Raw genomic sequence first — 27,956 nt, forward strand, 5'->3', positions numbered from 1 at the left:
CAGTAAGCATATTTCTAATATAGTAACACATATTAATGAAAAGATTTTTCCTATGAAAACTTACGTGTAAAAAATTATCCCTAAAGTAACGTTGTGTAATATTAGTGTTTACATTTATAAAAACATTAAAATAGTTTATTTTCTTGGTATTTTATATGTAAAATGTTTATATAAATGAATATCTACAAAATGCTGAATTAAAAACTGATGTTTAGTTAACAGAAAAATAGCTTGAATTACTATATCTAAGTGTTGAGTTGCAGTTTTTAAGTCTGTTTTGTGGAGCCCTACCTGCCCCAATGCATGACCTTGGTTTGTTTTTGACAATTCCTTTACTATTTCTAACCTTTTCAAACCACCCTCTCTAATCACTTGGTGACCACAAGGTGTGTTCTGAGATGTCTCTTCATTTCCTTATTGCCCCATGGTTGGCGTTTTGTCTTTTTGGTTTTATGTCTTTTTTTAAAAAGCAAAACTGCCTTGCAACAACTAGTGTTTTTATTCCTTAAAAGGGGCACAAGAAATGAATTTGGGGGTGCTCTCTTTAGCACAACTTAGGAGGTAGTAACTAGCCAGCTCTTGGGTATACCTCAATATAATCAAGCTTGCTCCAATTTGACTCAAATTGTGGTGATGGTAGGTTTATCATTTTCTGGAGGCACCAGTGAGATTCAGACCACTCACCCAAATTCTCAACCTGGACATTTGCTCTGGAATTCTAGGCTGCTTCAGGAGGCACCTGATTTAAGGCAGTCCAAGGTTATGAGGTGGCCCTTGGTTTGTCAGGCTATCAGAGTGAACTACCACATTGGGTATCAATTTGTTGTCAGAGGCTGTTTGTTCGTTTCTAAGCCACCTAGACTTCCATAATAATCACACAGAAATCTGTTTTAATTGCAATACTGTTTGGCCAATAGCTTAAGCATATCTCTAACTAGCTCTTACATCTTAAATCAACCCATCTCTATTAATCTGTGCATCACCATGATGTTGTGGCCTACTAGCAAAGTTCTGGCATCTGTCTCCTATGGCGGCAGCAACATATTTTCTCCCTCACTCTGACTTCTTTCTCCCAGCATTCAGTTTAGTTTTCCTACCTAGCTCTATTCTACTAAGCCAATAGCTGAAACAGCTTTATTCATTAACCAATAAAAGCAACACATACACAGAAAGACCTCCCACACCAAACCCCTATGCTGAGAAAAGCAGCAAGCTTCTAAGTAGGCCTCCTGGTGAGTCAGTCTACTTCTGTTTCATAGCATCCCTATCTGGGGGGTTCATCATGATGCCAGTATTCTCCATTCCAGGACTAAATGTGGGATTTTATGCTCCCTGTCTGAGATTCTTTGTCTGGCTTTCTATCCTGTTTGTTTGACTTTTTAATTCTTGTCTTTGGTTTCATTTACTCTTCTCTTTCAGTCTTTTGTACTTTTTGTGTTAATTGGTTTATCTTGAACTTGGAGTGTAGGAGAGTGTGAATAAATGAATTTCACATTAACTCAGAATTAAGTATAATAAGGGGTTTTTTATTTAAGGGAAACTTACAGATCACAGTTCTCTGTATGAACAGGGGACAGGAACTGAATCCAGCATCCAGGCAAGAGAGGAAAGAGAGAGGGCACGTGAGCACACACCTTTTTGGTACCCAAGGCCATGCCCAATCTGGTTCAGCCTCTCAAAGGTCATTGACTGAAGGATGTTTCCCAGCACCTCCCTCTGTTGTCTAAATAAGAGAGTTCCAAACTCAACACAAAACTATATGCAATAAGAATAGAAATCAAGTATAAAAATTAGAATTACAACCAGCATAAACAATATTAAGCAAGAAACATATGCTAAATGTTTCAATAATCATTAGATCCTAAAGAGTCTAAGTCTTTTTTTTTTTTTTTTTTTTTTTTTTTTTTGGTTTTTCAAGACAGGGTTTCTCTGTGGCTTTGGAGCCTGTCCTGGAACTAGCTCTGTAGACCAGGCTGTTCTCGAACTCACAGAGATCCGCCTGCCTCTGCCTCCCGAGTGCTGGGATTAAAGGCGTGCGCCACCATCGCCCGGCTAAGAGTCTAAGTCTTATATTAGAAATGACTTGTCTAAATCATAAGAGGAAAGTAAGAATGGTTATCTAGTCTTCAACCCCATCAAAGACATGAAAATGGAGATAATATTACCAGAGTAGCAGGAAGTGCAATCAAGCAGCTTCCAAAATGTGCAATAAATGACAGAGACAATTGGCTACGTGGGTAATCACCCAAAGTCTCATTTGCAACATTGTAGTAACCAACTTTGGCTAAGGCCTAAAGTAACTGACAGACCATTTTCAGAAGTACAAGAATTTTCAAAGATGTCTTACCCTGTCTTTGCAAGGTCTGGCAGTCCTTTTTCTTGTATCCTACTTATCCAGTCCAGGTATCATGCACTTTGTCAGTGCATATTTCTGCATATTGGAAATCAATAACTATATTGAGAGGTTCTTTAAAATCCCTTAGTACCATGAGAATAGCATATAATTCTGCCTTTTAACCAGAGAGATGTGTGTGACTAGCTGTGGCATGAATAGTCCTACTTTCGTTCCTTCTTAACTATTGATAAATATGCTTTTCTTGACAGGTTAAGAGCAATTATTACTGGCAATTAATGCAATTCTGAATACAGGGAGTTTTTGGTGACCAGAATATCAAGAAATCCAAAAATTGATATCAAACACAAGCTGCAGTTGGGTTGTATGCAGCCGGCCGATATGACATCACAGAGATCATAGTGGGGAACAAAACCCAACAAAACCCAGGCAGCTGGAGAGGTTGCAGCAGTATATTGTGGGAAGGAGGCAGTTGCAGGAAGCCAGTACTGGTAAGTTCAGGCTGGTGGTATCCATGTTGGGGATGTAGGAGAATGTGAGTAGACTAATCCCATACTAACTCAGAATTAAATACAATAAAGTCTTCTTTATTTAAGGGGGACTTACAGATCACGGTCCTCTGCATCAAAAGGGCACAAAAACTGAATTCAGCATCCAGGTAAGAGAGGAGAAAGAGAGAGGTGTGCGCTCTCATACGTTTTTGGTACTAAAGGCCATGCCACAGCTGGTCCAGCCTTTCAAAGGCCATTAGCTGAAGGTGGTTTCCCAGCACTGGGGCAGCTGAACTAACAGGTCTCTAATCTGTGTTCTAAAGACATTTTATAAATTTTATCCCCTATCATTAAGGAGGATTATGATTATCCTATCACCAAGAGTTACCTCTAAAAATTCTGTGAAACTGAATAGCCTATACTTATGCTGACTGGCCCTCTCAGGGTACTTTTAATTCTCAGCCTGTGCAGTGATAAATGACAACCTCAGTAAGCCCAGCCAACCAGATCATATTTGGATATATCTTCCCTTAAGCTAAAGCAACTTCTAACCCACCCCTCTGGATGAAGGTTTGTTTGGCCTGCAATGGACAATATGACCAAGCCTTAGTTACCAGCAGATGAAATCTTCAAGGGCCTGTAGCAAAACCAATAAGCCCCATCTGAAACCGTTCTGCAGGACTCAGAGGAGGATGAACTTCTCCTCCCTCCACATGAACATCCTTACCTCCTTTTCCCTTTGTCACCACTCCAGTCCCTACCACCATGGCCTTACTCTGTCCCCCTGTCAGCACCTACCTCTTCCCCATCTTCTAGTTCTTCTCTACCTCTACCCGCCTTCTCTCCCAAGCTTATCCCTACCCACCCCTCGTCTTTGTCTCACCCCACACTCACTAGGGGGTCCCTTATGGCCCTACTGATTCTTCCTCTGATTCTGGTTCTGTGGTGGTTCCTCCTTCCATCTTCACATCCCTCTGACATTACCTGACAATGCTACCCCTATATCCTTTTCTCTATCACAGATCTCTACAATTGGAAGGTCTAGGAACCCTCCTTTCAACACTAACCCCAATTCCTAACAATCATTTCTCCGTGTTGGATGACTGTTAGCAGATTCTCTATACCCTCTTCACTGTCAAAAACAAGGAATGGATTCTCATGAAAGCAACTGAATAGCTCCCTGGAATAGTTTCAATGGCTGGTGACCAGAGAGAAGAGGCACTCTATCATGCTATGGCAAGAAGGAGACCTCAACGGGGCTACAACACAGAGAGAGATAGGCAGTTTCTCAATGAATACCACCAGGTTCTCTTACAAGGGATGAAATGGACAACCCAAAAGCCTACTAACTTATATAAGGCGACATATATAAAACAGAGCCCAGATGAAACATTTGCAGCTTTTTTGGAGCACCTTCTGGATACTTAATGGTCACACACTCCTATAGACACAGTGGACCTGGTAAATCTGAACCTGGCCTTTGTTACTCAGTTAGCCACTAACACGTGTAGAAATATAAAAAATGATGAGTGGGTTTACAGGAAAGAACAGGTCTGAACTATGAGAAATAGCCCAGAAGATGTTTGACTTGAGGGAAGTGAACAAAAGGATATAATCTATTTATCCAACTGTTCCAAATACCTACAGTTTGTTCAGTTTATAACAACCAGATCAAAAGATTACACTGTATTTGACTTAAAAGATGCATTCTTCTCCATCCCTCTGTCAAAATTAAATCAGCTTATTTTGCCTATGAATGGGCTGACTCTGAACTAGTGATACAGGAACATTTAAACCTGGACCAGACTGCCTCAGTGGTTAAAAAATTTCCTCACCATCTTTAATGAATCACTCAACCAAGATTTAAGTTTCTTCTACAGTAAAATACCCTGAGGTAATTTTGCTCAAACATGTGGGTGATTTACTATTGGCCACTAAAGACGAAAAGGACTACTCAGAGCCACCAGAGGCCTTTTGGAAAGTATAGTGCAATTAGGCTATAGAGTTTCTAAAAAAGAAAGCCCAAATTGGCTCACTGTAAGTTACTTACTTGGGATATGAACTAAGATAAAGGAAAAGACTGCTATCCTAGGACCACAGAGTGGCCATAATGAAATTCTCAACTTCAGTCACCAAGAAACAAATTAGGGAATTTCTGGGAGCTGTTGGATATTGCAATGTTTGGATACCTGGTTTTGTTGAAATTACCAAACCCTTGTACTCTGCTACAGATGGATTCACACCCCTTTGGAATGGACTGAGGAACTTGAACAGGCCTTTAAGAACTTAAAAGAGGCCCTGGTACAGTCTCCTTCCTTAACTCTCTCTGATATCTCCAAGCCCTTTCATATTTTTAAAATATTCATCTATTTTACATTCCACCCAGAGTTTTCTCTCCCTCCTCTCCTCCCAATTCCTCCCCCACTTCCCCTCTGCCTCCTTCAATCCATTCCTCCGCTGTTTGTATTCAGTAAATGGCAGTCCTCCCATGAATATTAACTAAACAAGACATATCAAGTTGTAGCAAGACTAAGCAGCTCCCCTCCTATTAAGGCTGAGCAAGGCAAAAGAAAAGGGTATTGCCAAAGGAGTCCTGACTCAGACTTGGGTTCCTGGAAAAGGCTGATAGTGATCAAAGAGGCTGGATCCCACAGCCTCTGGTTTTATGTGTCAACTTGAAAAAAATTAGAATCATCAGAGTAAGGAGCCTCAGTAAATGCCTCCTTGAAATTGAGCTGTAAGGCATGTTTTCAGATGGGGAGAGGGCCCAGTCTGTGGTGTCATCCCTGGGTTCCTGGTTTTTGCTTTTCTAAGAAGGTGGGTTAAGCAAACCAGGGGAAGCAAGTCAGTAAGTAGTTTCCCTCCATAGCTTCTGCATCAACTCGTATCTCTTAGAACTTGCCCTGTTTTGGTTCTTCTCCTGACTTCCTTCAGTGATGAACAGCAATAATAAAGTATAAGCTAAATAAACTCTTTCTCCAACTAGTTTTTTGTTCATGGTGTTTCATCACAGCAATAGAAACCCTAAAACAAACTGATACCAGTGCAGAGGGGTTATTGTAGATGGATTTTTCTTGTTTGTCTATCTTTGGACTTCCAGGCCCCAAATAACAATATGGAGACTTCTTATGAAAGTTTGACCTTTAGCTTAGGCTTGTCTCAACTAACTCCCATAACTTAAATTAACCCATTTCTATTCATCTATGCATTGCTGTGGACAGAGACCACACTTTTGTTTCACAGCTGCCCGGACCCAAATAATCTCACAGAAACTATATTAATTTCAACACTATTTGACCTATTAGCTCAGGCTTCTTACATCTTAAGTTAACCTATTTCTATTAATCTGTGTATCACCACAAGGCTATGACTTACCAGTAAGGTTTCAGCATGTCTTCTTCTTCTGCAGCTACATGGTAGCTTTCCATACATGCTTCTCTCTCTCTCTCTCTCTCTCTCTCTCTCTCTTGAATATATTCTGCCCTGTCATAGACTAAAGCAAATTCTTTATTAACAGATGGTAATAAAACATATTCACCACATACAGTGGGTATTCCCATGTCTTCCCATATCATTTGCCCATGAATCATGGATTTTACCCCTCTTCCTGCCTGACCTGCTTCCTCTGCTTCCAGCTGGTGACTCTTTGGTCCATCTCAACCAGTTGAATATGTACTCTGCTCGCAGAGCCGAGGTCAGACTCTATTCACAGTCTTGGGACAATCAATACAAACAGATCTCTTCCAACAGACCCCATCATTTGGTCTAAATAAAAAGTGTTTTAACTGAAATATAGTAAAAATATGTACAATAAGGAAAATTATCAGGTATTGTCTAAATAGAAAGGAAAGCTATTAACTTTAACAAATGAAACTTTGTATAATAAGAGCAATTATCAAGTAAGAATTACATTCACAATGTCCAGTCCATTTGTTTTTGGCAAATTCAGAGAAAATATTACCTATCCTCTCTTGATAAACCCAAAGCTTTGTACCTAAATTACTTTCAATCATGGCTAAAAAAAACTAACCATAACCATCTATATTCAACACCATCAAAGAACTGAGAAGGATAGACTATTACCTGAGTATATAGGAAGTGCACAGCAAGCATCTTCCAAAACTCTGAGTAATGACAGAAACAGCTGACATCCAAGTAATGTTGGAGCATCCATCTTTGGCCAACAGGCCTAGAATATCTGGTAGACTTTTCTGTGAAGAAGAAAATTTAAGACTGTCCTACCTTGTCTTGGCAAATTTCAGTAGTTGCCTTTTTGAGTGTCTTTGTTGAGAGGACAAAAATTCCAATTGAGACAGCATACCTTCAGCAGTTGAGGCAAGGGCAGTCCCTTTGCCCAGTGGCTAACTTTACCAAAAATGAAAGTAAACACCATGCAGAGGTTTTCTATGCCCATCATCTTCTTTGCAGCAAATCAGTGCTGCTAGGAGCAGACGTGTCTCGCTGTCACGAAAAGTCCTATGTTATTTGATATTGGGACTTAGCTTTGTTTTTCATATTATATCCCTGAGAAAATGGTCAATAACAGAGACAAGAATTAATATAACTACAACAATTTTCTAAAAATTATAATGGAGAAAAGTTAATTTGCTAGCTAAATATTAAATTGATTGGTAAATAAATAAATAAATTTGAATATTGTAAACCAACCCCAAGATAATTGCAGAAAACATCACCATTCAAAATTTAACAACCTTCTTGTTTCTACAATGGATGCCTTTCTGCAAGAGCTATATTACCTACCTGGTACATATATTTCTGTGGCCAAAGTGGTAATTAATTTTGTTCTTCATTTTTATGTCCTTAAAAATGTGATTTGATAACACAGTCAAGAATGGGAAATTGAGATATGATACAGTCTTTATACACAGGTTTTGAAGGCATGAAGAGGTCATAGAGAACAGCTGAGGTTTGAAGTACTATGAGAGGCCAAGAAAAGCCATTTGGTGAAGATGCAACTTCAATGGCAGTTGACGGCTCAAGACAGAAGGGGTCATGCAAAGAAGTTGAAGCTTGCAACTTTGAAAATAGCATGAGGCTGTTTGTGAAAGTAGAAACCAGTTGCAGAAAATGACCCCATCATTTTGAAGATTCCAGTACCACAGGATGGCCACCAAGAACAGCAGCAGCTGGGGAGTGGAGCCAGCCAGAGCCTAGAAGACAAGCTGTGTGTGCTGCAGAGGGCAGAGGGAGGAAAGTGACCTAAGCCCTTTGCAGGAGTCCAGAAAATTGTGAATGGATCCCAGATAATTGGATGGTTGAAATTTTATTTTGCTTTGACTTGATTGTGCCTGTGCCCTGATATTTCCCTCTTTATGTAAAAAGGATTTTACTGGAGCCCACAGTTGTGAGACTTGGCTTTTAAAAAACTGTATTTGCAAAGAAATTGGCTATTTTAAAAGAACTGATATTTTAATGTGTTGGAATTTGTAAAGACTGTGGAACTTTTAAAGTGTTTAAGATCTTGAGGATGAATAAGAAAGGAAGCGCTGTGGCTTAACAGAAGTTGGCAAGGGGTCAATTGTACTGACTGGTTTTGTGTGTCAACTTGATACAAGCTGGAGTCAACAAGGGAAATCAGCTAAGGAAAGGTCTCCTTGAGATTCAGGTGTAAGTCATTATTCTCATTTAGTGATCAGTGGAGGAGGGCCCAGCCCATTGTGAGTGCTGCCATCCCTGGGATGCTGGTTCTAGGTTTTATAAGCAGTTGGGTTGAGCAAGCCATGGGAAGCAAGTCAATAATTAACTGCCTCCATAGTTTCTACATCAGCTCCCTCTCTGGGAACCTGTCCTATTTGAGTTCTTGTCCTAACTTCTTTCGAGGGTAAACAGAAATGCTGAAGTGTAAGCCAAATAAACTCTCTCCTCCCCAACTTGCTTTTGATCATGGTGTTTCATTGCACCAAGGGAAACCCTAAGACAGCCCTCTTGTATAAGAGCCATCATAGCCACTGCCATTCCTGTAAAAAGAAACTGACAAGCTCTCTTTGGGATGGGCTCTAATGGTCACAGTTCCATGCTATGGAAGCCCAGCTGAGCGATACCTCCAGCCAGTGAGTGTCTAATGCCATCTGACTCAGTATTGAGGCCTTTCTTTTACATAAGCACAGACTGACTTTTGATTAATCCTTGGTCATTAATGCCTGACAATAACCCTGAGGAGTCCAAACATGACTGCCTGGGATGCTGAATGTCATCCAAGGTAGGCAACCTGACCTGACACATACCCCCTAACGACCAGAGATGCAGATTTCTACATGACTGGAAGCAATTTTATTCAAGATGTAACCAGGTATGTAGAGGCAGGATTGGTCAAGGGCAGAAAGGTCCCGAGAACAGACATAATTGTCCTGAAATAGGCTTTAAGATGGACTGAAGGGCCAGGCAGTGGTGGTACAAGCCTTTAATCCCAGTACTTGGGAGGCAGAGGCAGGTGGATCTCTGTGAGTACCAGGCCAGCCTGGTCTACAAGAGCTAGTTTCAGGACAGGCTCCAAAGCTACAGAGAAACTCTGTTTCAAAAAACAAGAAAAAAAAAAACGGACTAAAGGAAAACAGTGAACATTGACACAGACAGCCAATATGCTTTTTCCATGGTTCATGTTCATAGACAGATATATAAACAGAGGGACTTAGTCACCTCAGAGGGAAAGATTATTAAAAATAAGTATAAAATTATCCAGTTGCTAGAGGCCATGTGATGCCAAGTGAATTGCCTATCATTCACTGGCCAGGACACCAAAATACAAAGCCCCCAAACTCAGGGTAACCACCAGGCAAATTAACTTGCTAAAGAGGATGATCCCCAAGAATTCAAACCCCAGACTATCTGTTGTCCCTGAGACCCAACTGTTTTTCGATAAAGGTGTTCCTGAATCAGTTCAGGAGATATCAAGTTATATTCTTGTAACAGGATGGCCACTTGTTTGTCCCGGCTGCCCAGAACCGAAATAATCACACAGAAACCATGTTCATTAAAACACTGCTTGGCCCATTAGCTCTAACTTATTATTGGCTAACTCTTACATCTTAATTTAACCCATCTGCAATAATTTGTGTATCGCCATGTGGCTGTGGCTTACCAGCAAGATTCTAACTGGCATCTATCTCAGGTGAAGAATCCATGGCTTCTCTTTCTGCCTCTTCTTCCCAGCATTCCATTTAGTTTTCTCTTCCTAGCTCTGTTCTCCTATGGCTCAGCTATAGGCCCAAAGCAGTTCCTTTATTAACCAATGAAAGCAACACATAGACAGAGGACCTCCTACACTCTGACTTGGGAGCTCAGGGGAGCCACAACAGATGGTGGATCTAACCTGGCAGAAGAATCTGCATGCCAAAGGTACTGGGCCAAAACTTGCCAACTGCCTTGCATCGCTCCATGCACTTGTCACCTAAGAAGATCTCAGATGCCTTTCTAAAACTTTAGATTATCTTCTTGGGTTTTTCATCTCAAAGCTATTTGACAAAAACATCTTAGTCTAACTTTAAGTCCTTTTCAATGTTCTGTTTCAGTTGTGGGGCACTCTGAAACCCATGACCACATATCCCAATATTGAGCTTAAAAGAAATTAAGCTCACTGGACTAACTGGGACTCAAAATTTAAAACTTTTTCTTAATCATTAACCTTCTCTTAATCATTAAGTCACAGTCTGTATGGCTCCTCAATAGAAACTTACATGTTGTAACAGTGTGACACTTCCTTGTTTATATTTTTAACCATGAAAACTCTATCTAAACTGACATTATTATTATCATTTAGGTAGTATAGCTTAGGAAGAAATCATCTTCATAATAATAATGCTCAGTGGAATGGGATGTTTCCATGAGAGAAAGATGCCAGATACCAGAGAAACAGAGCAGCAGCAATCATGTGAGGGCACAGCAGAAGCCAAAGACGTTCCAGGGATTGTGATCTCTGGGTCTAATGTGTTAGAGATTGACCTATCAGAGATTTTCGTCCTGGTGGGTTGATACTTTGAACTTAGGCTGCCATCTTTTGCTCTTCTAACACGGCCGCTAGCAAAGACACACCCCATCAAAGATGTGACAGGAAAACATAAGTCAAGGAGGAAATGAGGAATATGCCTACCTGATTATGAAAACAGAACTTATTATGCTGTATTGCTAAACATCAGTTTCCATTTCCTGTAAGAGCTGAGTCACTACTTTTAAGTATCTTTTCTGGATCCTGACCTGCCTCAACCTGTAGGCCCATATTTCTGTATGGTGTGGCAGCCAGGCTCTGAAGCCTTAGGCCCCACCTGAGTTTGTCACATAGCCCTGCAGAAAGGCTGTCACTGCCCCAACAAAACATCAAGATGTTGTTGTTCCTTTCTTTGTAATTTAGAAGATGCCTTATAGAGATGCTGATTCAAGCTTACATGACAGCTAGCATACACAGCAGAACGGTAGTTTGGGACGTGACAAAATGTCATTCACCTGATTACCTAGGAAACACAATGTTGGTGTATTTCCCCCTCAGTTTGTGTGTTGGTATGAAAGCTGTTTAGAGAATAAACGAGAGGAAGTCTTTAGGATGTGAACTCAGGACTTCATGAGGGACCACTGAGAATCTCCCTCCCAATTAAGCCTTGTGAGTTGCATCTGTATTTCTGTCTCCTCCACGCCAGTCAAGAGAGAGAGTTTATGTTGGGATCTGGGCTAGAGAAATAATTTATGATCTGGGCTAGAACTGGGCCCTAACATCAACCCATGATCTTGACTTGTTTTTGAGAATCCTTCTTACCCTCCCTAGTCATCTTCTCTAATTGCATGGTGACCACAATGATGTTTCTTGAGATTTTTCTGCATTTCCTTATTGTCCCGTTGTCTCTCTTCTGTAAACCTGCTTTGCAAGCTACGGGTGATTTTACTCCTTAAAAAGGGCCTAAAAAATGGGTTCAGGGCTGCTCTCTTTAACACAATTCAGGAGGCAGCCATTACCCAGCTCTTGGGTGCGCCCCAATGAAATCAAGCTTACTACAAATTCGGCTCACATTGTGGTAATGGTCTTATTCTCACCTGGTGCAAGTAACACTATAAATGAATTTTCTAAAGTGTGATTGAAAAAACCCATTTACCCAAAACTTGGTTTTCCTTTGCTTTAAGGCTGCCCCTCTTTGAGCTGTGGGTTGGGCTTTTTTGGTGATGCAGCTGCCCCAGTTCACTTGCATTTCTGTGAGTAGCTACAATAAATTGATTGACACACCATGCTGTACTTACATGGAATTTCTCCTGTCTGTCAGTGTCTTCCACGTGGGGTAAATAGATAAGTCTTTCTATGAACACAGAAAAGTTGTGTAACAGTAGGCCAGCACTGAAAATGAGTGACAGGAAGTGTAGATGCTTCCCATTACTTCACACGGAACTGCTTCCTTTTGTTTCTGTAGGCTCCTATCTTATGTAGGATTTTTATTGCTGTGAAAATACACCATGACCACAGCAATTCTTATAAAGGAAATCATTTATTATGGGCTAGCTTACAGTTTAAGAGGGTTAGTCCATTATCATTATGGCAGAAATCTTGACAGTGTAAAGGCAAAGATAGTGTTGGAGGAACAGGGAATTCTACATCTGTCAAGATGTAGGCAACAGAAGAGACAAATGTCCCACACTGTGTGTCGCTTGAGCATGTGATAACTTAAATCCTCCATCCACAGTGACACACTTCCTCTGCCAAGGCCATACTTCTTCCATCAAGGCCGCACCTCCTAATAGTGTCATTCCCTATAGGCTAAGCATTTAAGCACTTGAGTTTATAGGGGTCATACCTATTCAAACCTCCACAGGCTCTGTGTTCAAGCCAGTCCCTGTGCTGGTTTGAATAAAAATAGCCACCAGAAATCCCTTAGGGAAGGGTGCTACTAGGAGGAATGACCTTGTTGGAGGAGGTGTGTCACTATGGGCCAGCTTTGAGCTCTTAGATGCTCAAGCCAGGGCCAGTGTGTCCTTCTCTTCCTGCTTCCCATTAATCCAGATACAGTTTTCCCAGTTCCTTCCCCAGAACTGTGTCTGTCTGTATACCACCATACTTCCTGCCATCACTATAATGGGCACAAGCATGTTCCAGTCAACAAAGCTGAAAGGAGCTAGAGATCTGAAGAGCATTTTGACATCAAACATGGAGATGTAAAGTTTGTATTTTGCCCAGCTGGTTTTTGGTCTTGCTTTGGTTCAGTATTTCCTCACTATGTTCCCTTTTCTGCTTTTTGGAATGATAATATATATCCTGAACATGATGTTGTAATATTGCATGAGACTTTGAAATTTTAAGAAGGTTCAAGATTGCTATAAATAGACTGTTGGGACATTCGAAGTTGGACAAAGTACATTGTGATATGACTACAAGGCTATGAGGGCCTTGTAGTGTGGTCATGTGGTAGTTTGAATAAAAATGGCCTCCATAGGTCCATAGGGTGTGCCACTATTAGGAGGTGTGGCCTTCTTGGAGTAAGTGTGGTCTTGTGTCAATACGTGTGGCCTTGCTGGAGGAGTGTGTCACTGTAGGTAGGCTTGGAGTTCTCAGATGATGAAGAAAGGCCTGCTGGGTCCATGAGGGTTGCACAGAGATGGGCACAGGTCACCAAAGACTAGTCAACCAGAAGCAAACTTTATTCTGGGGGAAAAATTTAAAAATTAAATAAATAAATAAATCTCCATGGGCACAAAAATCTTATCAGTTATGTGAGACCACAGCTAGAGTTTGGACTTGTAAGCCTGTGGCAAAGGTTGGCTCCTCCTTTTATAGCAAGCATTAGGCAATAACAAAGGAATTTTTAGAGTCTTGAGGTGAAACTTAGACACAAATTGCCCTTCTTTGCAACTTTCAGTAGTAGAATTTTTCAGTTAAACTAGTGTTTATATTTAGTCCATTGTTTTCCATGCTGTCCCCTGATAGTGTTTACCAAGGCTCTGCACCTCCCCTGACACTGCCAGTTTCCCATAGCAGGGAGGGGTAGGGGAAAATGCACAACTGAAATGTCACATACACCCCACCACTTAAAGGTTAACTCAGCTCATATTCAGTTGTTGATCATGAGTGGCCAGTTTACAGAGCTGACCCTCAGTTTGCAGAGGGCTTCTTCAGTCTTGCAGAGAGAGCTGTTTACAAAAGGGAGCAGCTAATCCTTAAGCTGCTGAGAAAGCTACTGACAGCCTGCTCTCATTCTTCTAGGCTTACAACTTTATATTTCTTGATTTCTACATTCTCATGTCTGGAATCTACATTTCCATATTCTTATTCTTGAACTCTTCTGTTCTACTGTGGCGTTTTCTTCCTGCTGCCTGTTGATCTGATGTAGAACTCCAATCCTTCTCCAGCACATGTCTGACTGCACACTGCCATGCCTCCTGCCATAACAATAATGTAATGAACGTCTGAACTGTAATCCATCCCCAATTAAATGTTTTCTTTTATAGGCATTGCCATGGCCATTGTCTCTCTTCACACCACTAGAAACCCTAAGAGTTCCTATCCACCAAAGTATTGTTGATTATTCGCTGATGGTCATGCTGTTTAATACAAAAAACACTGACATGGATATTCATACCTTCCATGCAGTACCTGGAATGCAACTAACTAGAGATGGCCCTGTTCCCTTTCTTACTATACCACCCTGTAATTGGTTTTTTATTCTTTGTTCTTTGAGGGGTCTGCCACCCAGCTCCCAAATAAATCCCACAGAGACATTCTTTCTTATGAATGCTCGGCCTTGGCTTGGCATGTTTCTAGGACACTTTCCTTAGCTTAAATTAACCCATCTACCTTTTGCCTCTGGGTTTTTACTTTTCTATATTCTATATTCCTTTCTTTCCTTCTTACACCACAGCTGGCTATGTGGTTGGGTGCCTGACCCATGGCATCTACCTTTCCTTCTTTTTTTGCTCCTCCCTCTTCTGTTATTTATTCTCTCTGCCTGTCAGTCTACCTATCCCTCTCTCTTGTATAGTTATTGGTTGTTCAGCTTTTTATTATACCACTCAGGCATTTTAGACAGGCAAAGTAACACAGCCTCACAGAGTTAAACAAATGCAATATAAAAGAATGCAACACTTCTTTGCACCATTAGACAAATATTCCATGGCATAAACAAATGTAACATATCTTCAACTAATATTGAATACAACACACCCCCATTGTAGTTTTTCAGAAAATAATTCATAAATCCAGTCCATTATCATTGGGACTGCCAGTACAAATGTCTGATAAACATGCAAACTTTAAATATATTATTTTTTAGTCTTTTAAATTTATGTGTATATGCGTGTGCCTGCATAAGTCTATGTGTACAACATGCATGGAGGAGCCTATGGAGGCAAACAGCGGGTTGACATGGACCAGCCTCGACAAAAACACATCTTGTCAGGGTAGAGGCAAAGGGATTTAGAAATAGAGATAAGAATATGAAAATGAAAATAATAACATGGAGAAAACGCCTTTAATCCCAGCACATGGGAGGCAGAGGCATGTGGATCTCACACTTATCATCCCCTGAAATATTTTGTAAATATGTCTCCCCTCAGGAAAAGGTGGAAATGGATTACTGGAAGAGAAGAGCCTGCCAAATAGCCAGATCCTAGCTTGTCAATCAAACTGCTGCTGCCCAATCTTTCTCTCTCCCGTTCCCTTTTCGTCTCCCGTCTCAGTTACTCTTCCTGTCCATTGATGTGGGCTATCAGGGATCATCTTTATGAATCCTGAGAGCGGACACTACAGTTTTCCATTGCTTGAATTTAATAAACATGTTATTGGCTTAACATGGATAAATCTGTAGAAAGTATCCGTTGTAATTTCCCAAAATTCAGGCAAATGAAGTCTAGCCCATCCCAAGCATCATCTTCCTACGGAGAAAAGCAGTGCTCAGGTACCAGGGTAGCATCAGGCACACTTACTAACACGAGTTGTGTAGAATGAAATAACCTTCTTCATGTTTTCACATCCCATGTGCTGCTCTCATGTGCACAGCTTCTCCCATGCTTTCCCACTAGACTCCTGGGAGTTGGTTCTGCTATCCCATGCCTTCCTGGGTACTGTGAAAGATGAACCTTTAAAATACTATCAACAAATTACACTGAAAGAGCTTGTGATTCCCATAAATTTTAATGGATTTATTTTAGTGGAGGGAAAAGCATCACACATAGCAAACTATCAATAAGAGAGAAAAAAATCAGGCAAACTTTTTATTTCATCTTCGGTCTGTAAGGTCCCAGAAAGCTTTCCTTGCATTACTGTCCCCACACTTAAGTCTCTCATTAGCTGTGAATTGGTATCCAGGACTGTGAGAGCGTTTCTGCTTTCAAACTCTCTCCTTTTCTCATCTCTTTTGCTCTGTGGTTGTACTATAGTAAGAGTTTCTGACGACCTAAAATGAATCCTAATTGGAGAAGACTTCTTCGTCCAGCACACTGGCAGGCAGACGATGAAGATTTTCTTTATTTTCTTCAGTAAACTCCATTATATTTTTTTTGTTTTTTTTAAATTAATTAATTAATTTATTTAAAATTTCCACCTCCTCCCATCCTCCCATTTCCTTCCAACTCCCCCCACTCCCATTCCCCGCGCTCCCCAGTCCTAAGAAAAATCAAGGTGCCCTGCCATGTGGGAAGTCCAAGGATCTCCCTCCATCCTAGAAAGTTGTGCATCTAAACAGACTAAGCTCCCGAAAAGCCAGTACATGCAATACAATCAAAATCCAGTGTAATTGTCATTGGCTTCTCAGTCCGGGCTCATTGTCAACCACATTCAGAGTGTCCGGTCTGATCATATGCTCATTCAGTCCCAGTCCAGCTGGCCTTGGTGGGCTCCCATTAGATCAGTTCCACAGTCTTCCTGGGTAGATGCAACCCTCGCAGTCCTGTCTTCCTTTCTTATATTCTCCCTTCTTCTGCGCTTCGATGAAGATTTTCTTGTCACAACACACACATAAGGAAAAAGGTTTGTGTCAGCGCTCAAAGGGTTGAGAACAGCAGGAGTCAGTCCAGGCCACCATTAAGTGAGCAGGTGTAGTGGGGACAGAAGTGAGGGTGAGAAAGAGGTGGCAGGAGCCAATGCATTTAGGTACTTGGATTGCAGCAAGATTGCAAATCTGAGGAAAGCAGTCAGTTAGGAGGAATGGAATCTCAGTGATGAGTACATTATCTTCGCAGAGCTGAGCTGCATTCAGAACTCAGGGTTCATCTCCCCAGTGAGCCTCAGAGCCTGCTCATAGTACAGCTGGGCCTCGGGCATGTTCCCTTTCAGCTTGTGGACTAACCCAAGGAGGCTGGTGCTCTCCACAGGTCGATCATTCTGCTGAATCCGTCTTTCAGCCACTTTCTCCAAAGCTGTGAGTAGTTTCCTCTGGGCATACGACTTTTCTTCTATTTTTAGACCTTTTAAGTAGTGGGTGATGGCCGTGTCTTCTGATTGAAATTGCTGGTAACGGCCATAGCGGAAATGAATGTCCTGCTCTATGTGCCCACTGAGGTTCTTCATGTTCAGCGCTATCTGGAAATTTGCCTCAGCTTCTTCATATTGGCGAATTTCTGCCTGTGTTTCAGCCATGCAAACATAAGCTGCATCAAACGTAGGCCTCAGCTTCACACTCTTCTGAAATTCAAAGATGGCCCGTTGTGCCAATTCCTTAATGCTGCCAGGCCTTCGGGTCTGTCTGTTCCTGGATGTCTTCAGTTGGATCATTTGTTGCCTGTAGCAGAACCCTATTTGGTAATGCAGGTAGCCAGACTCAGGTGATGTCTGCAAGGCCTTGCGTAGGAGTTGGAGAGCTTTGTCTATGCAGTCTTTCTTTAGGTAATACTTGGCAGCATGTCGAAAGACATAGGTTTGACAGGATGTGCTGCTGAGGGCTTCTTCAATGTGTCTTTCTGCTTCATCTGTTTCTCCTATGTCCTGAGTTTCAGGGCAAGATAAACTTTAATATATGGATCTGCCGGATTTAACCTGACAGCCTTCCTCAGGGGTTTCAGAGACTTATTTTTGTCATCATTGTCTTCACGATACGCGGCGACAGCATAGCCAGTGTTGTATTCGGGGTTTTCAGGCTCAGCTTCCACAGCTTTTGCAAAGCAGGCCAGGGCTCGTCTATTATACTTTTTCCCACACTTCAGCAAGGCCCAGCCTTCCTCACAGTCCATCTCGGCACACTCCACCCTGTAGCGGAAGGGACTTGCAGATTCCTTGCAAGTATTCTCCACCTTGTCCAGGTAGCTCTGGGCTTCTGCCAAGCTGCCCATGTGGTAATGCACCCAGGCACAGTTGCCCCAGGTCACCAGTCTTCTCTTACCCAATGGCTCTTCCTGGATCAAGGCTTCTGCTTCTCTCAGGCTCTGCAGGGCTTCCTCATGCTGGCCTTTCAGGTGTCTCACATAGGCCAGGAGGTTGTGCATCCCCACTGGGCTCATGATATCTAGGAATTTGATCTGCTCTGAGATTCTCATTTCCAAATCAGGTAGGTCAGCGTCTTCAAACAGCAAGCTCCACGTGAAGTGACAGCTCAGCTGAAGGAGATTCTCCTTGACCTGATCAGCACCAGCATTCTCTCTGTGAAAAGGAAGCAGGAAGATTTTTCTTGGACAATCTGGCCAGATTCTGACACCACGGAAAACACATTTTACAACATTTTTCCTTATTTCTTGGAAATCTAACATTTTGCCCATTTAGAATTTCTTGATATCTGTTTTTTACATCGATTCCTCAGCTCCACTTACTACAACTGTCAGAGTCTCCTTGACCATGCACGTCCATGTACGGGTACTTACCATCTTAGCTTTTGAGTTCATTTATTTATTCAAGACTAGACACGGTCACAGAGGTACAGGCCCGGTCTGTATTCTTGTCAGACTCCTGCCCTGAGATGTGGAACTCAACAAAACTATTATCCCTTCCCCACTGTCTGTGAGGAGAATGTGTACAAGTGCCTGCCAACTGAGCTGACCTAAATAGGAACTATTTGTCATTGCAGACCCTTCCCTTTTCATCTCCAACACCAACAGCTGGTGTCCTGTCAGAAGTTGGCTACTCAGAATGGACATGCTCTCTGCCTTGGAACAGCCTTGTGACACTAGCAATATGATTTTCTCTGGATCTTTCCTCTCTGGGCAACATAGATGGGGGGGGGGGGTTACTCAACAATGGTGTAGGTGGTCCTTCTGTATTTGTGTTGCTTTCGTTGGTTATTAAAGAAACTGTCTTGGCCTAGTTGATAGGGCAGAACTCAGGTTGGCAGGGAAGACCAAATGAAGAAGAACAGAGTCAAGCTACACCATGGATCTCCAGCTTGAGACAGACGTAGTTTAGAATCCTGCCAGTAAGCCACTGTCACGTGGTGATACACTGATTCAGTAGAAACGGGTTAATTAAGATGTGAGAGTTGGCCAAGAAGAGGCTAGATGTAATGAGCCAGGCAAAAATTTAATACAATTTCTGTATGGTTATTTCAGGTGTAAGCTAGCTGGGTGGTGGGATGCCACCTAATCCTCCTACTCTGGTGGGTCAACAACACCCTCCCCTTCTACAGAGTGACGCATAAGATGTCCTCTCCTATGGTTACGAAGAATCCCTGCATTCTACACATGCATCTACACTTCATGTGCTTTCTTGTTTCGCTATGGAGCAGGACAATCACTTCCCTAGAATGTATCACTAATACCTCAATATCACACTGTGCCCATCTGTGTAATGGAAATGATATCAGTGTTTCCCATTTCTGGTCTTTGCTGAGATTAGTGAAGCTAAACACATGGCTATGTTATAAACTACACAGGAGTTTCCTGCTTTTTTATCAGTGTTGAGAGCAAGAGATAGAATTGTGTGACTCGGGATTTGTAGGCACCCACAGCTGCACCTTTGAGTCTTCCATGGCTAGACGTCAATAGGCCGTTGGTCCTGTTGGTAGTTGTCTGCCAGAGGCCAGAGATGCCAAAGTGCTTAAATCAGCTGTTTTTGGCTTTGATCTGATCAGATGTCAAGAATAGCAGCAGGAGGTGCTATACCATGTTAGGTCTGTCCCATAAAGGACACTCCAGCTTGGAGCCCTTAAGAGTTGACAAATAGAACATGACAGCCATTTAGAAACCTCATGAATCAGCCAGCTGGACTCACCAGCCCATCCATCCCCTATACCTCTATCCTGATAATGTTTTGATCAAAATCCTGATGACTCTGGATACCCCCCCTTTCTGTTTTCAACATCTACTGTAGGAACTTCATCTTCTTTCTTTCAGTTAAGTTCTCATAATATGTCTGAATTCTGATAATCCCAGTTAAAATCCATGAGTTCCAATTTTAAATACTACAAGACCAGAATACAGCAAAATTGCCTCAAAAAAAGTGTTGTGTGACAGGCCAAAATTCTAGAAAATCTCCAAGATGTTCCTTTAATAAAAGTTAGTTTTCATAAAAAGAATTAAAATAACTACAAACCTAAAATAATCAAAACACTACGCGCTAGCATGAGTATTCATATGAGAGAAAAAGGCATATATAGCACAGAGGATGGCATTGCAGAAAGACATGGGTCAGAACAATGAGTGCATGGTAAAGCCCTTCTACATACAGAGGGCCATAGAATAATTCCATGGGCCCAGTGGCTTGCACAACAGAACTTTGGGGGCTCTATATATCTAAATAATATTTTTTCTTACATAACAACCTCAGTTCTCCATTCTTCCTTTCCTCCTGCCCCCTACATCCCCTTCTTCCACCCTCCATCCACTCATCAGAAGGTAAGGCATTCCTTGGGAACTCAACAAAGTATGACATACCAAGTTGAGGCAGGACCAAGACCATTCCCTCTGTATCAAGGTTGAGTAAGGTAATCCACCATAGGAAATGTGCTCCAAAGAGTCAGTTCATTACCTAAAATAGGTCTTGATCACACTGTCAGGGAGCCCCACAATAGATTAAGATACATGACTATCACCCCACATTCAGAGAATCTATTTCAACACAATGCAGGTTCCACAACTATCAATCCATAGTCTGTGAGTTCCAACTAGCTCTGGTCAGCTGTCTTTATGATTTTCCCACCATGCCCTTCACCCCTCCCCCAGTGTTGTTCATATGATCCCTTCTCCCTCTCTTCAACTGAATGCCAGGAGCTCAGCCCAGTGCTTTGATGTGGGTCACTGCATCTGCTTCCATCAGTTACTAGATGTAATTCTGTGATGACAAGTAGAGTAGTCAGCACTAAAAAGCAGTGACTTCGTGAAATTTGCAGACAAACGGATGGAACTAGAAAAAGCTTCCTGACTGAAATAACCCAGTCACGTAAATACAAACACAGTATGTACTCACTCATAGTGAATATTAGGCATAATGGCAGGGTTCTGAAAAATTGAGATAGAAGAAAGAAAAGAACACAACACTTCCCAAGCAAATGTAGACTCTTAGAAGTGACAATCTGGAAGCATCTACTCTGAGACAGGTACTTTTGATTTAGAGAAGCACACATCTCAGTAAGGGACTCGATGGATAGATGTCCCTTCCGTTTTGGAAATCTTATAATCTTTTGATTAGTTTTGAATGCCATTTCTCTATGTAAGACCAGAGATAGAATTCACCTCTAAAATTTTTGAAAATTTCATTGGCTTGAATGACCAAAGATGAGCTGCACAAAGATGATAACAATGGACAGGAAACATACAGATCAGATAGGAAGAGTCAGTGAGGCCTCATGATGCACAAAGAGCAATGATCAACCAGTACAGTGGGGTTGGGAGAGCTGGTATCCCCCTGGCTAGGCTGTACAGCACCCGATGTCCAACCTTGATACCATACATAACAAGAAACAGTATAAGGACTGGACAGGTACACACACATATCTATGTTTATATACGTGCATACATTAACAATCAATGAAAAAAGGAGGCAATGTTTCTGGAGCAGAGTCGGAAAGGCAAATGTGAGGTCCTTGAAATAGGAAATGAAAAAAAGGTAGAAATGTAATTATATATTAACCACAAAAATAAATCAAAACCTCATGCAAGAATACATTAAAGTAAATGAAGAACAAGCAAAAACATTTTTTAAAGCAGTCATAACTATCAGGAAATGACATTTTAGGGGCTTCTTCTAAGCCTTGTTCTCTCCATGTTTCTTCTTATCTCACGGAATTTCAATTGTGTTTGTGGAGGGGCTGCAAATGCCAAGGACTTCCTATGAAGGCCGGTGGACAGCACTAGGCGCTGGTCTTCACCTGCTTGTTTTCTGCATCTCAGCTCTCAGTAATTGCACTGAGACTGCCATTCTCCCGCTTCCTTGGCAAGCCCTTTACCACTGAGCCATCTCTCCAGCTCCAGTCTAAGTCTCCAAGGGAAGCAACTGTGATGCTTCCTTCTCCTGTCACGTGGTATTTCATATCTTACAGAGAGTTGCATTATTTTGGGGCCCCAGGGAGAGCAGCATCAGTGACAATGAGCAAAGCTTGTTGAGTAAAAACACTGACAGCCCTTCCTTCCCTTGGCTTCAAGCAATGGACAGAGGATGCTTAAAATGTCCTTGATGTACCAACCAGCAGAGGTGTCACAGCTCTTTGTTCATGCCGTATAAAGGGTCATGAGCTTCATGGACCAGTTCTCTTTGGGCTTATCCCTCATCTCACTTGTCCATTCTAATTTCCACAGCACTGTTTCATAATAAAATATTTCTAGTTCTCTTTCTAATCATATACCCCTGGTAGAGTTCTATTGATGCTGGACACAATTATTTGGATATTTGAAAAGTGCCCCTGGAAATGGTTGGCAGTTGTCCCTGTCCTCAAGTCTTTACTGATAACATTTGGTAAGCCAGGTTAGAAAGAGTTAAATGCAGAAGTTTTTTTATAGTCTCTGTGTCTGCCTGTCTGTTAGTCTCTCTGTCCCTCTCTGTCTCATTCTGTTTCTCTCCTCTTGTTCTGTCTCTGTCTGTTGAGCAGCACAAAGTCCTTGTCCCCTCAGATGAGCACAAATGAAACCAGCAATGATAGACACATGGGACTGTTTCTTCAATAAGAAATATGGATAACTTGTTTTTCCACCCTGAAGGCTGGGAATAGAGATCATTAATAGCCTGGTGATTGTGCTCTCTGTAGAGCCAGAACTACAATACTCCTAAAGCGGGACCAGAGGTAGCCAATAGCTAGGTGACCTTTGCTTTATCTGTATAGCCAAAATCTCTTCAAGCTCCCAAATCAGGGAGGGACGTATTTAATGCTGAAAAATAACATCTATGCTATCTGTTTGACTGACACCTCACAGAATCCTTCCCTGGGCCCTTAAGGTAACACATAAAAGCTACCTCTACAACCCATCTTATTAGAAGTACTTGGAATTGAGATCCAGTGCAATTATGCCTCCTTTTGGACAGAGCATTGTATTACACCAAAGAACTTTTTTTTTTTCAAATTCAATTGGGCTTAATTTAATATTCTCACAACAAACTGCGTGGGGGTCAGTCTCTAGTGAAGAGTTCAAGAATAAGAATATTAAAATGTAGATTCCAGAAATATAAATTTAGAAATCAAAAAATTTTTTGTAATCTAGTAAATTGAGAACAGACTGTCAGCAGCTCTCTCACCAGTTTGAGAGAGCTTTACAACCCATAGCTCTATTTACAAGGCCAAAGCATCTCTCTGCAAACTGAGAGCTAGCCTACGAATATGAGCTGAGTCAACTGTTAGGAAGTAGATATACGACCTCTGGGTTAAGCCTTATACCCCCTATGTGAAACTGGCAACATCAATGGGGACAACACAGGGCTTCAGTAAAAACCTCCTGAACATCCCAAGGAAGACAATTAAGATTAAGTATAAACATTGGTTTAACTAAAAAGCCTTTGTTAATGGAGACTGTAAAATAAGGCAATCTGTACCTAAGTTTACTGTAGGAGGTACTTCTGTTTAAGTGTTGCTTTCTTTGGTTAACAAATAAAGAAACTGCCTTGGCCTTTGATAGGGCAGAACGTAGGTAGGCAGGAAAAACAGAACTCAATGCTAGGAGGAAGACAGCAGAGTCAGAGAGCCACCATGGAGCTACCAGAGTCAGACATGCTGAATCTTTCCTGGTAAGCCACTGCCACGTGGCAATATACAGACTAATAGAAATGGGTAAATCAAGATGTTAGAGTTAGTCAATAGGAAGGTAGAGTAAAGGGGCTGGAGAGATGGCTCAGTGGTTAAGAGCATTGCCTTTTCTTCCAAAGGTCCTGAGTTCAATTCCCAGCAACCACATGGTGGTTCACAACCACCTGTAATGAGATCTGGTGGCCTCTTCAGGCATACATATAGACAGAATATTGTATACATAATAAATTAAATTTTAAAAATAAAAAAAGAAGCTAGAGAAAATGGGCCAAGCAGTGTTTTAATTAATACAATTTCTGTGTGGGTATTTCGGGAGTAAGCTAGCCAGGTAGCTGGGATGAACAAGCAGCCTCTCCCTAAAACAGCTGGCACTCCAACGTGGTCACTAAATCTACATAAAACCATAGAGGACTTGAAAAAGGAATTATAGAAGAAAACAATATATATACATAAAGTTTAACACAGCTTTTTGCTGTTTGCTGGTGGTGTTTTATAGTTCCTTTAAGACAGATTTTCCTGACTCAGAAGTCGCAACAGGAAAACAACAACAACAACAACAAAAAACGGCCTTTTACATCAGCCTAAAATAATCCATCTCTGGCTGTGGTCTCAGCTAGCTGATAAGCTCTTCGTTCCTCATGGAGATTTTTTTTTTTACTGGATTCTTGTTTCTGGAATAAAGATTGTTTATACTTTATTAGACTTTGGTTGTCTATCCCCACCTCTGCATGAGCCCGCTAGACCCTACATCTAGAAGTGTGAACAACACTGGCTGACTAAGGTGTGTTTAACCACATTTCTTTCTTGCCCATGTAGGCCATTACTCCTCTGGCCAAGGTATTTGCAGAGAGCCGAACATTTCTTCTTCTCTAACTCTCTTTGTCTCTGTCTATGAAAGCACTAAATGCATGTTTATTCCTTCTGTTCAGGGGCACGCAAAAATGGTGATCATTTTTCTATAGAAACATTATCATAGTTTAGGGCGATCAGATTCAATCCTGCTTTTCTTTGATTTCCCTGCCTACAGCAACCCACAGCAGGAATTAGAGATGCTGTCCTCACATAATGGGAAATAAATACATTGGCATGGTAGCTAAGAACACTCTGAAATCTGGACACCATCTGTCCATGGAGATCAGCCTTGACTGGGAGGCCCCCAAGGATCCTTGTGGGGAGCTGTGCCCCAAGGGGAGGCACATGCACTTGTGGATAAGCACTTGCAGCAGGAAAGCTGAGCAGGACAAGGCAGCTGCAATTTGTGTGGGCAACGGGGACAGAGCAACCTGGATCCCACTGTGCACATGCACTTGGAGTTCTCAGCATCCAGCCTCCCCTGTGCACTTGGAGTTCTCAGCATCCAGCCTCCCCTGTGCACTTGGAGATCTCAGCATCCAGCCTCCCCTGGGCACTTGGAGATCTCCAGCCTTTCTCAAACTGCAGGCACTCAATTGCAAAACACAGTCCTAGCAACCTGATAGAGTCCTGGGAAATCTAGCCCCAGGCACAGCTTAGTCACTAGACCTATGACCATGTCTGTCACCTGAAAGCTCTTAAAGTCTTCTGCCTCCTTGTTTATTTTATTCCACAATTTTATACCTCTGTGTTTTCTATATTTTTCTTTTCATACAACCGAAGCTCTCAGCCTTCTCCATACTCTCGTTCTGTACATGTTTCTATGTGCAAGAATATAAAATAGTTGCCTTTGAAAGAGATGATCACTATAGCCCTAGATTTTAAAGAAAACAACTCTACAGACTGACATTTTCAACTCAAAAGGCAGTATCAACATAAAACAAGAGACATTTACATAAAAAGACTTAACATGGAAGCAGCTAGTGGTGTACATGCCTTTAATCCCAGCACTCAGAGGCAGAGTTTACAGATCTCTGTGAGTTTACAATGAGCCTAATCTACAAGAGCTAGATCCATGATAGGCTCCAAAGCTACAGAGAAACTCTGACTTGAAAAACAAAACCAAAAATACCCAGAAACCAAAAAAATAAAAAAGACTACACGGTGCCTAGTACTTCTTTACATTTAATATATGTGTATGGATATAAATATACATACATATATGCATAAATTCCTGGTGGTATTTAGTTTCTTGCAGGAAAATAATTAAATATTTCATATCAAATATAATAAAATTTCCACATTTTGTCTCTTACTAAGGTACAGAAAAAAAATGTGTCCTCTCTTGGGTTAACCCAGTCAGGGATGGGCCAAAGCACTTGAACCAGTAACCTTGAACAGCATCTCCAAAGATTCACTGGGTGTCTCTAGGGTCCATCCCAAGAGCAATGAAGGTGTGGGGTTAGGAGATGGGATGGAAGATACTCTAAGCAGCTGCTCTCTTTTAGGACTCTAAGTACATAGAGTGGTAACTTATTGTGTTGTAGGAGTTCGCATGTTTATCTCGACTACCCAGAACCAAACTGACCACACAGACACTGTATTAATTAATCACTGCTTGGCCCATTAGCTTTAACTTCTTATTGGCCAACTCTTACATCTTAATTTAACCCATTTCTGGTAATCTGTGTATCACAATATGGCTGTGACTTACTGACAAGATTCTGAACAGTCTGTCTCTGGTGGAGTTACATGAGTTCTCTCTAACTCTGCTTTCTTTCTCCCAGCATAAAGTTTGGTTTTCCTCACCTAGCTCTGATCTACCCTATCACAGGCCCAAAGCAGCTTTAACCAATGGTATTCACAGCATATAGAAGGAAATCCCACATTATTATTCCACTCCTGAAGTTCTCATTGGTAATTGTCTCTCTCCATGGATGAGCATGCTAATGTGTCAACCAGAGATTTGAACTACATGTCTGAGACAGTCTTAAAAACTCTAGCAAGTATTCTTTCACTCATCCAGCCCCATACCCACATTATAATCATTGAACAAATTCTCTGGTCCATCAGTACAATTAGTATCCTTTTCCCTTTTCAGTAGTAAAAAGAGAACCCATAAGACATAACAAATGATTGCAAGCAGACTCATCAGACCTGGTCACAAGCAAATGTCTGTGTCCTGGGTTCACTCAACCTGCAGAGCAGGGAAATCCTTACCCCATGGTGGCTGTGAAGGTGGCTGCAGTTGTCTGGGTTTTCACCAGGAGAGGACTCCTCAGGATCCTTCCTTGATGCTCTGCTCTCTTCTGACCTTCGCACCAACTGGACTTCTCATATATAAGCTGGGAAGAGTGCTATAAAATGAGGTGTGGTGTGGCATACACCAGTGGGAAAATGAAACTGGAAACTGAAACAAAAGCCTTCAGGTTTCTCGTCAGCGAAACTGTGGACAACCAGGTATTGGCCTTCCTGTTCTCTACTCTGAACTGATAAGGAGAAAACTCTGGAAGAGACTGACATGTCAATTCCCCTCTCTGTCCAGAGAGAGACATCCCTGCACCAGGAGATGCTGTTACAAAGGGGTTGATGGAGGCAATGTGAACATAAAGGACCAGACTTGCATCTTCACAATTTTTTCATCAAAAGTACTAATATTCTGCATTTACTCTTTGGAAGTGAGACTATAGTCATGTTGATTTGATGGGATGACAAAAGGGAAGTTTAGGGATAGCAGAGTCCATCTGCAAGTTGGTTCCTCTACAGTCTGGAAGTGGTCTAAACCACTTCGCTTGCTCTGTGGCTTTCCTTATCAACTTTTGCAGATTCCATCCATGCATGTCCTCTTCCCTCTGCAGAACTTCCCAGTGTACCTGAGGCTTTAGTAGTTAGATCATAGGTCTGGGACAAACAATGAAACTCTTTAATATAAGCAGAAGGGTTAGTAGAAAAGGAACCTAACCTCTTTTCTCTCTGAGAGAGATCTGAAAGAGAAAAGGGAACATGAAATTTTATAATGCCATTGATTCCCTCCACCTCCCAGAGAGGGCAAAAGAGTGCAGTTCTATGTTGGTATCTGGCATGGGAGGAGACTGGGGAGGATTTGGAGGTGCTAGCCCAGTGTGCAGAGGGGGTTTATTGGTGGAAAGTTGGGGTAGGACGGGGAGGGTGAGAAGAAGAGGATGG

General features: G+C 41.7%; 1 pseudogene; it reads right to left on the bottom strand.

Annotated features, from left to right (window-relative positions):
* Positions 1 to 17,020: 17,020 nt before the first annotated feature.
* On the bottom strand, positions 17,021 to 27,066 carry LOC142851186 (antiviral innate immune response effector IFIT1-like; annotated as a pseudogene).
* Positions 27,067 to 27,956: the final 890 nt, after the last annotated feature.

This window comes from Microtus pennsylvanicus, chromosome 5, assembly GCF_037038515.1.
Source record: "Microtus pennsylvanicus isolate mMicPen1 chromosome 5, mMicPen1.hap1, whole genome shotgun sequence".
Classification (NCBI taxonomy): domain Eukaryota; kingdom Metazoa; phylum Chordata; class Mammalia; order Rodentia; family Cricetidae; genus Microtus; species Microtus pennsylvanicus.